General features: G+C 37.9%; 1 pseudogene; it reads right to left on the reverse strand.

Annotated features, from left to right (window-relative positions):
- Nucleotides 1–338: 338 nt before the first annotated feature.
- LOC104663990 lies at nt 339–1,306 on the reverse strand (annotated as a pseudogene).
- Nucleotides 1,307–13,815: the final 12,509 nt, after the last annotated feature.

The raw sequence follows: 13,815 nt of genomic DNA on the forward strand, positions 1-13,815 counted from the left end.
TATTGAAACATTGTACATGGAAGTTCTGAAAATTATTCACAGCAGGGTCACATTCCAGATATACTCAGTAAGACTCTCCACATATTTTTTTGGGTGGGGGGAATCTTTATTTTAACAAATTCCCAGGTGATTCTTGTGTAGCTAGTCCAACCTTAGTTTGAAAACCCCTGTAAAAAATAAATGATTCATGAACTTTCATTTCTATCAGAAGGTCCCAGACAATATTTAAAGAAAATGTTGGCAAATTATATTTATGTTCCCTTTAAGCCCATTCTGATTCCTTGAGGAAGTCCTATTAAGATTCTGCAATTTTTGCCTCTCCCAGGACCTGTTGTATATCAGTCTGGAGCATCCCTAGGATAGTGACATCTGTCCTTCACTGTCTTCCTGAAGACATCCTTCACCTCCTTGTTCCTCAGGCAGTATATGACTGGGTTGAGGGATGGTACAATGATAGTGTAGAGCACAGAGATAATCTTGTTGTGGTTGAATTTGTACACGGCCCGGGGCTGTGCATAGGTGAAGAGAGTGGAGGAATAGTAGGTAACAACCACTGGCAGATGAGTGGCACAAGTGGAAAAGTCTTTGCAGTGTCCCCTGGAAGTAGGGACCCTCAGGATGGCTGCAATGATGGCAGCATATGATGAAACCACAGCCAAAAGAGGGAGTAGAATCATCACCAGGGCCAGAAGGAAGTCTACTAGCTCTGTTTGCTCCTTGTCAGAGCAGGTGAGGTTGAGTAGTGGGGAAATATCACAGACAAAGTGGTTGATAATGTTGGGTCCACAGTAGGACAATTGGGAAATAAAGAGAAGCTTCATCATGGAGCTGAAGAAGCCACTGCCCCAAGAGGCAGCAGCAAGGCGAGTGGCCAGACTGGAAGGCATGAGACTAGGGTAACGGAGGGGTCCACAGATGGCCAGGTAGCGGTCATAGGCCGTAACTGCCAACAGCACACATTCAATACAGGCTAAGGCAATAAAGAAGTAGAGTTGGGTCGTGCAACCTACATAGGAGACTGTACCATCCTGGGTAAGAAAGGCTGCCAAAAACCGAGGAATGGTAACATTGATGTATCCTAGCTCCAAGAAAGAGAGATGACCAAGGAAAAAGTACAGCGGCAATGAAAGCTTTGAGTGAGCCATATTGTGAAGGCAATGAGTGCATTCTCCAACAATGTCAGAAGGTAAATTGCAAAAAAAAAAAAAAAAAAAAAAAAAGACAAAGAGGAGCAGCTGGAGGGGTGGAGCGGTAGGGAATCCCCCAAGACAAACTCCTCAACATGGCCTCCACTCAAATTTCTCATGGTCTCTGTCCACTTAAGTGCCTAAAATAAATAATCACAGGAAGAACAAGAAGTTTGAAAGATAGGTGCAACAAACCACCAACATACCCTCACAGTTTATAACCACTGAAGATGCTTAGTGGTATATTAATTATTATATCATTTTTCCTCTTCACTTTACTGTTTTGTCTCTCACCTTATAGGAAACATTAACAGACTTGGGTACTCAATTACCTAGCAATCTTAACTACAGTGGGTATTTGATAAATACTTTCTGAGTGATTTCAGAACTGCCTTGGCATTTTGATTCTTGTTTTCTTGTCCAGGACATGCTCTTCCTTTACATCCCTTAGAAACAATCATAAACTCCTAAGCCTACAGCACCTTTACTCAGTATCTGTTGAATGAGTGAATAAAAGAAGGTGTGATCTCAAGCTGGAGCCTACAAGCTTATTTCTCAAGGGAAATTATACTAAGAGGAAATAATAACTCAAGGAGGTTGCTTGAGCTATAATGCAAGACAACATGGCAGTATGAAGTTGGTTTGAAAAATATTCATTTCCAAATGGAGAGACAATTCAATGCAAAGGAAATTATCTGGAGATAATGAAGCTCTGCTCCAGAGAATAGTTATTTTTCCATTCACTTTACATATATATTTGAATACATTTTTAGTGCTAGCATTAGACAGTCTCATTTCCAAGAGGTATAATAGGTTAAAAAATGGACCTTCTAAAAGTTGTACATGTCTTAATTCCTGGAATCTGTAAATGTTACACCATATAGCAAATATTTTGCAAATGTGATTAAATTAAAGACTTTGAGATGGGGGCTTATCCTGGATTTTCTAGGTGGGCCTTTAATACAATCAAAAAGGTCTTTACAAGACAGAGACAGAGTGAAATTTGAAACAAACGCACAGAGGAGAAGGCAATGTAAAGATAAAGCAGAGAGAGATTTTAGGATGCCGGCCTTGAAGACTGCAATGCTTTGGCCACAAGATCCTTATCTTGAATGAATGCCCACAGCCATCAGAAGCTAAAAGAGGTAAGGAAGAGTTTCCCAAGAGCCTCCAGAAGGAGTGCGGCCCTGCCCATGCCCTGAATTGAGCCAAGTGATACTGATTTTGGATTTCTGGCCTCCAGAACTGTGAGACAATAACTCCCTGTTGTTATAACCCACCACATTTGTGGTAGTTTGTTACAGCAGCCATAGGAAACTGATGCAGCTGGTGAGGCAGGAAAATGAAAGAGGAAGTCATTTTCCCAACCATTCTTCTGTGCTTTTCCAGTCTTCTATTAACATTGCCAGTGACCTGACGTTTCCAGGGAGACCCTGGTAAAATTACAAGTCTGACTTGGGATTGGGTCACATGTCATTAAGCATTTTCATTTTTGGTGTGATTTAAGTACCTGTCTTTAACCATTATTTTCCTCTAAGACACTTAAAAAATGATATACTAATTTGCATAGTTTTAACTTGACATCAATTTTTTTTTAAGGATGAGTCCTTGCTGTGTTGTTCAGGGTGGACTCAAACTCCTGGGCTCAAGGAATCCTTTCACTTCAGCCTCCTATGTAGCTAGGACTACAGACACAACATCTATTTTTTTATCAGACATTTATGTGGCCACAGGGAATCTAATTTTTTACTGCATTATGATAATCGAACTTTTAAATGAAACTATTATATTATTTCTTTATGTATTCAATGAAATCTAAATATCAGTGCTATGGTAATGATATCCATTGATATTTGTTTAAACAAGTACACAAATAAGCATATCTTTGTAAAACTGGAAATTTTACATCATTTATTTCGCTAAAGTCACAATTCATGGTATTGTAATATATTTATAATGGTAAGTCTTTTATTGATTTCTCTGTATCTACCTACATGTTTTTTGTTTCCTGTATTTTTAAGACTATGAGTGCTTCATGTATACATATGTAACAAACCTGCACGTTGTGCACATGTACCCTAGAACATTAAGTATAATAATAACAATAATAAAGAAAATGTGGTACACATACACCATGGAATACTATGCAGCCTTAAAAAGGAACAAGATCATATCCTTTGCAGGGGCATGGATGGATTATCTTTAGCAAACTAACACAGGAACAGAAAACCAAATACTGCATATTCTCACTTATCAGTGGGAGCCAAATTATGAGAACACATGGACACATGGGCGGGTGGGACAACAACATACACTGGGGCCTGTTGGAGGTTGGGGGGTGGGAAGAGGGAGAGTATCGGGAAGAATAGCTAGTGGATGCTGGGCTTAATACCTGGATTATGGGATGATCTGTGCAGCAAACCACCATGGCACATGTTTACCTATGTAACAAGCCTACACATTCTGTACATGTACCCCTGAATTTAAAATAAAAGTTGGAAATTAAAAAAAAAAGGCTATGAGTGCTTTATAAAAGATTTTCTCTAGCTGTTATATAATTAGAATACATTTACCTAAATCAATATACATATAAATAAAACATTTAAAAATATGTTGAACAAAAATTTTTAAATTTACTGGAAAACTATCTCATAATAACATGTATTATGCTTTTGTCCAATGTTTGCATGCATTGTAAGACTTATTATCACAATGAGAAAGATTTTAGCATCAATTCTATTCTGAATTTTCATTTTGGAGGTGTAAACCCTAAGAAAACTAATTCACATATAAGTGATATTGATGTACCATAGCTCCATGAATGAAAGTTAGTTTTGTTATAGAAATAACACGAGATTATTTAAACTTTTTATTAGTTGTGTGCCAGAAAATATTCAGTAACATATCATTAAAATTATTTTCATTCATCTATTAGCTGACAACTTGATTAGCTTCTATTTCAATTGCGTTGAAAGGAATAGATTGAAAATCACTGACCTGCAAAAGGATTTGATACCCAGTTATTAACCCTTTACTTTCTCGACACTGACATTGGCATTGGCACTAACTTACACTCTTGGACACTTCCATATGGCAATATTTTGCTATGCCTTTCCTTGTTAAAAAAATTGAAAAGAGAAATGGGAAAGGAAAAGACACTTTCTCACTTTCTCTAGCAGATCAGTTTTAAGAGCTCTTAAGGGAGTTGACGATGAAAGAATCAGTCCTTTGGAGCTATTCCTGCCTGGACATTAGAAGATTTTTATTTTTATTTTTGTACCCTCAAGTGTCCAAAAAGTCCAGTTTGGAAACAGTGACTTTAATGCATCAGATACTTTTCTGAGTGAGAGTTTAAAGAGAAAGTATGTGTGTAAGGTTAGGGACAGGTAGGAAGGAAGCCCAACATGACTCAGGAGTAGGTAATAACAGAGGATGGGAAAAACTTGAAAATGATGGCTGGAAACTCTCAAGAGACAAGGTAAGAGAATTGAGATGCTAAGGCCGACTGAAAAATGACAGAACATCTGAAGAGGGACTTGTCCTCACCCCTCTATTATCAATGTAATAGAGCAGTAGCAAAACATAGTAGACACTCAATAAATATTACTGGAAAGAGTTTCAGCCTTGATTTGTATAGCTTGAATTCACATCATTCAGCTTCATATTGTACTTTGAAAATATAGATAATTGAACTAAAGGAAAACTAGCGTTCTTTTCCAGTTATTGCACTGCATAAAATTGGTTGAAATTCCAACTTACCAGGTCCGTCCTGACGGATGTGGAAGAGAAGTTGTTGGAAAATGAAGTGAAGGGTGGGAAGCAGCCTTCGAAATTTACTGACCGTTCACAAGTTTGTTGGAAGCCAATCTTGCTCTGTAGCCTACCGTGGCTTGATGGTCTGCTGATTCAAAGACAAGCCTGCAAGTTGGTTCCCTTGTGCCCAGAGGTTCCCATACCCCTACCTCCTGCCCACTCTCAGTAATATTATATCATCATCTTCGTAAGTTTCAAGCTCAGTTGCTCAAAACTGAACCCTTTTTGCTATTCCACCTGGCCTGCTACTGCCAAGAACTTTCTTCTCCAACCAAGGCAACTTGAGCCCCTATTGTCCACCAGAAATGATCTGTTACTTTATTCTTTTCCTACTTCCAGTCCGCCCTCCCTGTTTGAAGAGGCCCTCCTCAATAGACTACTTCTGAACCATAGTCCTCAGATCCCTTCTGTAGCTCGTATCACGGCGCTGTGCCCACTGATCTCTTCTTGTATTTGTTCTTTTGCTTGTTTGTTTCTTATTTGCTTTAACTTTTAGATGCGTCTTTTCTCCATCATCAGTTGGGAGCCCTTCCTCCTCTATTAGTGCTACAAAATTTTTGTATTAGGGGAGAATTCTACCATCAGGGCAGCAGAGTACAGCTTAGCCTGCAATTTTAACAGCCACACAGTGATGATCTCTTTAAACATACCCTTCTCATTTGGCAACTTAGATTCCAAGTAATAATTAATGGGGAACACCTTGAAGACTTCTCCCATTGCATTTTCCCTGAGAACCAAGAAGAGCTGTTTATGGGTTGGTCTTCTCAGGGCTAGATGATATTGATGCTATTGTATAATTTATTTTTTATATGAATGCTCCCCTTCAATATTACCCTCCCCTTTAATCCTGTTTTCCATTCCTCTTATTTATTCCTCTAGTCACATCAGAGTTCTTCAAGACACCACTCTGTTATTTTATCTCTGGTCTTTTGCACGTGAATAAACCTAATAAACAACAGTGCCTCTGTGAGGATTTTGTGCAAAAGGTCCTTCACAATCACAGCTGCTATTATGACCATGACTCCTGTGGGGTAGCTACGTATCTTCCTGGATTTTTCCTCCTTGGTAGCAGAGATCTCACTCATTGCTCTATTCTAGTTAAGTTCATTGCTTTGACCATAATACATAACCAATACATATTTATCAAATTAGTTAAGAAATAAATAAGGTCATACTTTAAGAACTTGGAAATTTAAAAGGTAAAATGTCGTTTCAAGGGTAGAATGTCGAACCTGTTTTATTATTTGTGAAATAGTGCTGCTGCTGCAGCTGCTGGTAATATATGTCATTCCTACTTCATTAGATTATATCACATTAAAAGAGATAATTAGCTGATAATTATTTGCCCATAATATGAAACAATTTATTATTGTAAAGCACACTGGTGATGCCATAGCTCTGTGGGCCTGAAACCATGTAGACATCACTTGGATCATCCAAACCAGCTATTCACACCAGCACATTTACCTGGATTCCTGTTTAACCTCTACCTTCTAGATGTTACATAAGTGAAGGTTAGTAGCAGATTACCTGGTGTTCAGTAGTGCTCTATGGAAAGCAACACAAGCCTTCTTAGTAGCAGATTGCCTGGTGTTCAGTAGTGCTCTATGGAAATCAACACAAGCCTTCTTCTGGAGACACACTGGGCAGAGCCCTGTGCGTAGGCATATCCCACTCCCAGAGAAAACTGCCTGTTTTGTTTCTCTTTGTTTCCCCTGAATTCCTCATTTTATCATTGCAAATTGAACAATCTTAATTCGCCTACCAAAAAAACTGGTGAATTAACAACTGAGGACTGTCTGAAGTTATTATAATTACTGTCTTCGTCTGTATCTACAAGGCATATAAAGAAGATATAATAATAATTGATTACTCTGTGAAGGGTAGTGAGTATTTTTCATATGCTAACTTAATTCTCACAACAGCCCAGTGAGTTTAAGCACCATTATTTCTATTTGTAAATGACACAGAAAGATGAGTTTTTTTTTTTTTCTCAAGATCATACATCTAGAAAATTGTAGAAGTGGAATAAACCTAGATAATCTCTCTGTGAAGTTACGGTGGGAAGTTTAACCTCTATCCTTTACATCTTCCACAGAAATAAGTTAAATGTCCATGGGTATAGCCAGATGGACTCATTTATATAAGAATAAAAGGTTTTTGTTTGTCTTCTCTGTGTATGGCAGTCAAATTCATTCAATAATTTTTTTTAATCTCGTTCGAATTCATAGATATAGACTTAATACGATAGGTATTTCTTTGGGTTTTGCCTTAGGGCAAGACAAGTGCCACACCCTAAACACACCAAGATTGGCTTCTGCCTCTCTTATCATGACTTTCTGCTTTCTAATTTCTCCTTTCCTACACATATTTTCCTGCCCTGACTAATGTCTTTACAAATCTCTAACTTTTTACCACATTGCCACTTAAAAAAAAAATCCCTCACTCTTGTGAACATTTCAAATGCATTTCTCAGGTGCTATCTCTAGAATCATAAACATATGAATAAAAGATTAAAATGACAGGGTACTCACCCTGAGATGTTCGAATGATTAAGCTTTTTCAAATTTTTAGCACATTGTATATCTCGAGAAATTCAGGTGATTTTCAGGACTATAAGGAACTGAAAATTGTAGGGAATGGATAAAGGATTTGAGGGTGTCTAACCTGAATAAGGACAAAATTTGTCACATAAGTTCACCTACTTCTTTGCTTGACTGTCTTCCACATTCACACATATACCCTGCCTTTTGATATTTGTCAATAGGCTGTTTAACTTTTACCTCTGAGCAGGTATGGCTTGCCCTAGAAACTCTTCAATAAAGTTGATACTTCATGCTGGTCTCTAAGTCGTTTGTGGCATGGTAGGACTGAGGTTTTGCAGATGGGGTCCTGAAGCAAACAGGGGCAGCAGTAGCCAGCCCTTATTACATTTCCCTTATTACATTCTCATCAGGGACATAGCCCTGTAGTACGCATTGTCATGGCGACCTAGCTCTCCCCAACAAGATTGTGTCCAAGTCGCCTCAGGGACCATTTGTTCTAGGGCATAGGTGACACAATGAAAAAGCATTGTCCAGAGGGACACGGTGTGCACTGAAGTGGAGTAAAGTCCTCGGGTTCATTGCCTGAGTGCTATCCATGTAGTGTTTCTGCAATCCCTATTTTCAGAAGTGCCTAAGAGGCGCCTAGATATAATGATAATTCAAGACTAAAATTCTACTGAGGAAATAAAACAATAAAGTAAGAGTTACGGACAAATTAATTCTGATAGGTTATTTAGACTATTACATTTTTTGAGACGATGTTTATTTGTTAAACTCTGTTCACCATTGCCTCTTATCACTTGTTTGTGTTTATGTATGAGGGAGAGATGTTTTATCTCTTTTCCGTAAGTCTACAAGCTCCATGAGGAAAGCCTGTTTGCTGCTTGCCCTTCTTTACAACCCTTTGTAAATAAAACTTGATGCACAGGGAAGAGCTCAGGATAACTGGTGGGAAGATATGTACAGAAGTGCTTGTGAATTCCTGATTCCTGCCTCAGATCTGAGTCTGTTTCTGAAAACAATGGGGTTTTCTTTCTCTTACCACTCTGGTTTTCCTGACTGTCATTCATACCGAGGTTGCTTCTTTGCTTCTTGGTCTACTGAACTGTCACGAATGGAGTAGGGTACCTCGTGGGGCATGTGCTAAGTAGCCTATCACTGAAAGTGTTCAAGCAGAGCCCAGGTGACCGGTTTAGGATACAATATTGGAGAGGAAGTGCCTGCAGTAAAAATGATGGCTCTTTCCTCTTGGCAATAATGACAATTTGTTGTTACTACAGAATAAAAGAGTTGTAAGTAAGTATTTTGCAAAAGATTAAATGATGCTATAAGGAGTTGGAGAAATGCAGTTATTGCTGAGATTTTAGCTCAAAGTGGTAAGGAGATGGTAACTTTCAGAAAACACAGAAGGCAGAACAACATGAGAAAGCCAGGGATGAGTTCAGTCTTGACATATGAAGCTCAAGGGAAAGGCAGATATATGCAGCAATAAATCAGAAATATTGGCTTGGATCTTAAGTCTGTCTTCAGTTTATACACTTGGGAGTCAGCATTAATAAGTATGTAGAATCACACTTGATAAATGTAACCAGAGGAAGAGAGTTGAGAAAGAAAGAAAAAAAGAAAGAGAAAGATGGAACAGAAATGCTTGAGAAGTGCAGACCAAAGAAGGAAAAAGACCAAAAGTTGTCCAAGAAAGGAACTGTAAGAGTACAGTGGTTTCTGGAGGTTAAGGAACTAGACAATTTCAGGAAGGTGAGGGTGGTAAAAAAAAAAACAAGAAAAAAGTATTAAAATAAAAAAGAGGAAACTGTTTTTATACTTTTTCCTATTGCTGCAAAAAACACACAGTTGCCATTTACTGAACAATCACTATATACTATATACTGGGCATTTTGCTAAAAACGTTATATATATTTTATTTAATATCTTAGCAATACAATGTAGCTATAATCTAAACTACCAAGTTTAGATTGGTACAAAAACACATCTGCTTAAATAAGATAGACTTTATTTCTCTTTCATATAGCCCTACAGTGATGAGTGGTTCAGAGTTGGCAGGGCCTGTGGAACAGCTTGACTTCACAAGAGTGTATAAAGCACAGGCAGATGGTTGGTCCTCCCAGACTCAACAGAAGGCTTCTATTGGAAGTCCAAGGCACTGTTCTCTCTTTCTATATCCTCACCATCAGGAAAGCAGAACGAGAGAAACTGATCTTCAGAGAGAGATACAGAAATTTCACCCATCATTTCCACTTATATCTCATTGATAAAAACTTGGTCACTTAATAGTCAAATCTGGCCACAAAGAAAGCTAATAAATGTAGTAACTAACTGGCCATCTGTGTACTCAGCTAAAATTCCAGAGGGTTCTATTACTAAACTCATAGTGAGAATATATATTATCACTGGCAGTTTCAGATACAAGAAATTATGATCCCGTTAAAGAGGTAAAAATGATGCTTAAAAAAGGTAAGTGATTATCACAGAATCACACACTTAGTATGTGGCAAAGACAGAAATTAAACTCAGATCATAGTGATTCCAAGTTTATTTTTAGATGACTGTAGATTCATATCCAATTATGAGAAGTAATACAGAAAGATCTCATGTATCCTTTACCCAATTATCCTCAAGAGTAATATCTTTCAAAACTATACTATGCTGTGACAGCTAGGATGTTGACATTATTACAGTGAAGGTACAGAACATGTCAATCACCACATGAATCTCTCCTGTTGCTTTTTTATAGGCATATTCACTTTTCTCTCACCCACATTCCATTCTTAACCCTTAGCACCTTGGCAATCACTAATCTATTTTCAATTTTAATAATTGCTTTATTTGAAGGATGCTATACACACACATATCTGTGTGTGTGTATATATATGATGGAATCACAAACCGAGTATGTGACAAAGACAGAAATTAAACTGAAATGTAAATATTTATATATTTATATAGTATGTATTTATAGTATAGTATATATAAGTATGTATTTATAAATATAGTATGTATTATTTTTCATTTGGCATAATTGTCTAGAGATTGATTTAGATTGTGTGTTTCTATCAAGAGTTTGTCCCGGCCGGGCGCGGTGGCTCAAGCCTGTAATCCCAGCACTTTGGGAGGCCGAGACGGGCGGATCACGAGGTCAGGAGATCGAGACCATCCTGGCTAACATGGTGAAACCCCGTCTCTACTAAAAATACAAAAACTAGCCGGGCGAGGTGGCGGGCGCCTGTAGTCCCAGCTACTCGGGAGGCTGAGGCAGGAGAATGGCGTAAACCCGGGAGGCGGAGTTTGCAGTGAGCTGAGATCTGGCCACTGCACTCCAGTCCGGGCGACAGAGCGAGACTCCACCTCAAAAAAAAAAAAAAAAAAAAAAAAAAAAAAAGAGTTTGTCCCTTTTCATTGTTGAGTCAAGATATAGATACACTACAGTTTAAGTAGTTTCTTCTTGAAGAAAATTTTGGTGGTTTCCAATTTTTTTTTAATTTCTTGCAGCTTTATTGAGGTATAACTGACAAATAAAAATTGTATATATTCAAAGTATACAATGTGAATACTTAATATATGTAGCCATTGTTTAACGATTACCACAATTGAATTAAGCAACACATTCATCACCACACATAGTTGCCCTTTTGTGTATGTGTGTGCATACGGTGAGGACATTTAAGATCTTGAACTTAGCAAATTTCTCCTTCTCCTTCTTTTTTTTTTTTTTTTTTTTTTGATTTACAGAGAGAAGGAATTTATTTCTTACAGTTATAGAAGGTGAGGAGAAGTCCAAGGTCAAGGGGCCACATCTGGTGAGGGTCTTCTTGCTGGTAGGGACTCTCTGAAGGGTCCTGAGGTGGCACATGGCATCACATGGTGACAGAACTGAGTATGCTAGCTCAAGTTTTTCTTCCTCTTCTTATAAAGTCACCAGTCCCAGTATAAAGACACATGCACACATATGTTTATTGCAGCACTATTCACAATAGCAAAGACTTGGAACCAACCCAAATGTCCATCAATGATAGAGTAGATTAAGAAAACGTGGCACATATACATGATGGAATACTATGCAGTCATAAAATAGGATGAGTTCATGTCCTTTGTAGTGACATGGATGAAGCTGGAAACCATCATTCTGAGCAAACTATCACAAGGGCAGAAAACCAAACACTGCATGTCCTCACTCATAAGTGGGAATTGAACAATGAGAACCCTTGGACACAGGAAAGGGAACATCACACACCGGGTCCCGTCGTGGGTTGAGGGGAGCAGGGAGAGATAGCATTAGGAGGAATACCTAATGTAAATGATGAGTTAATGGGTGCAGCACACCAACATGGCACATGTATATATATATGTAACAAACTTGCACATTGTGCACATGTACCCTAGAACTTAAAGTATAATAATAATAATAAAAAGAATACCAAAACAGGCCCTTGTCCCAACTGAGTCAGCTTCCTTTAAGCAATTTCTGTGATTTGAATATTTTTTTGTCCCCTCCAAAACTCATGTTCAAACTTAATCCCCAATGTGGCAGTACTGAGAGGTGGGGCCTTTAAGAGGTTACGGGGTCATAGGAGGTCTGCCCTTATGAATGGATTAATCTATTATTAGATTTAAGAATTAATAGGATAATGGACTAATGGATTTTTTTTTTTTTTTTTTTTTTTTTTTGGTGACACAGTTTCACTCTTGTTGCCCAGGCTGGTGTGCAATGGTGTGATCCTGGATCACTGCAACCTCTGCCTCCTGGGTTCAAGTGATTCTCCTGCCTCAGCCTCCCAAGTAGCTGGGATTACAGGTGTGTGCCACCATGCCTGGCTAATTTTGTATTTTTAGTAGAGACGGTATTTCGCCATGATGGTCAGGCTGGTCTCAAATGCCTGACCTCAGGTGATCCGCCTGCATCGGCCTCCCAAAGTGCCGGGGTTACAGGCTTGAGCCACCACGCCTGGCATCCAATTTTTGATTATTTTAACTGAAGACAATTTTAAAATCCTTGAAATTGAATTCCTAGTTGGCAAGTTCTGTTTCGTTTTTTGAACACTGAGTATGTTATCCCACTGCTTTTTAGTCTTCATTGTTCCTGCTGAAAAGTCAGCTGTGAAACTTATTGGGGCTGACTTGTAAATAATGAGCCATTTTCGTTTGATGCTTTTCAAAATTTCCTCGTCTTTGCCTTTCAGCATTTTGCTATGATGTGTCTTTTGTGTGCCTCTTTGCATTTATCCTGTGTGAAATGTGTTGAGCTTCCTAGATGTGTAGCTCTACGTTTTTCAATAAATTGGGAAAGTATTTCCTCAAATATTTTTTCCTTCTCCTTTCTCTTTGCTCTTTCTTCCTGGTACTCCTATTACACCAGTTTTGGTGTGTTTAATCGTGTCCCAGATTTCTCTAAGGCTCTATTTTTTTCACGTTTTTTAAAATTTTCCTTTGAATTGCATAATCTTTATCATTCTAACTTCATTATTTTCTTTTCCTGTTAGTTCAAATTGATTGTTGAGTGCTCTTGCAAACTTTTCAGTGGTTATACTTTCAATTCCAGAGTTTTAATTTGGTTTTTATTTATAATTTCTATCTCACTGTTGGTATTCTGTATTTGATGTGATATTGTCATGTATCTTCCTTTACTTCTTTAATCATGATTTTCTTTAGATCTTTAAATGTATTTACAATGGTTACTTTGAAGTCCATCTTTTAGATATGGCATCTAGTCACATTTTCACCAGCAGTTTTTGTTGTCTGATTTTCTTTCTTTTTTTTTTTTTTTTTTAGTATGGGTCATATTTTTCTCTTTCTTTGGATAGTTTATGTGAGTTTATATTGGAAACTGGAATTTTGTATAATATATTACAGAAACTCTGGTTACTGGTCTTTCTCCCCTCTCTCCCCACTAGGTCTTGTTTTCATTATTTACTTGTTTACTTGTTCAGTGACTGGCAGGATTATTTTTGTAAAGTCTATCCTCCCCTATACTTCTGCTGTTAAGTCTTTGATGTTGCTTTTCAGAGGACACACATATGCCTAGTCACCCTGGGGTGACAATAATTTTGGCAGAGCTTATGTTGTCCCCTTTCCTGACTACGTCTAGCTTTTAATCTAATAATTACCTGCTGATTGTTCCATTGTTTCCAAAATGCCCTAGAACATAAATTTCTCTACTGAGTAATTTAATAAAATTCAGACTTCTTTGAAGGAATAATTACTTAGGTCAGTGTTTGTGATTTGTTGTTACCCAAAGAGGGTTCCTCCTGGCTCTT

This window comes from Rhinopithecus roxellana, chromosome 8, assembly GCF_007565055.1.
Source record: "Rhinopithecus roxellana isolate Shanxi Qingling chromosome 8, ASM756505v1, whole genome shotgun sequence".
NCBI lineage: Eukaryota > Metazoa > Chordata > Mammalia > Primates > Cercopithecidae > Rhinopithecus > Rhinopithecus roxellana.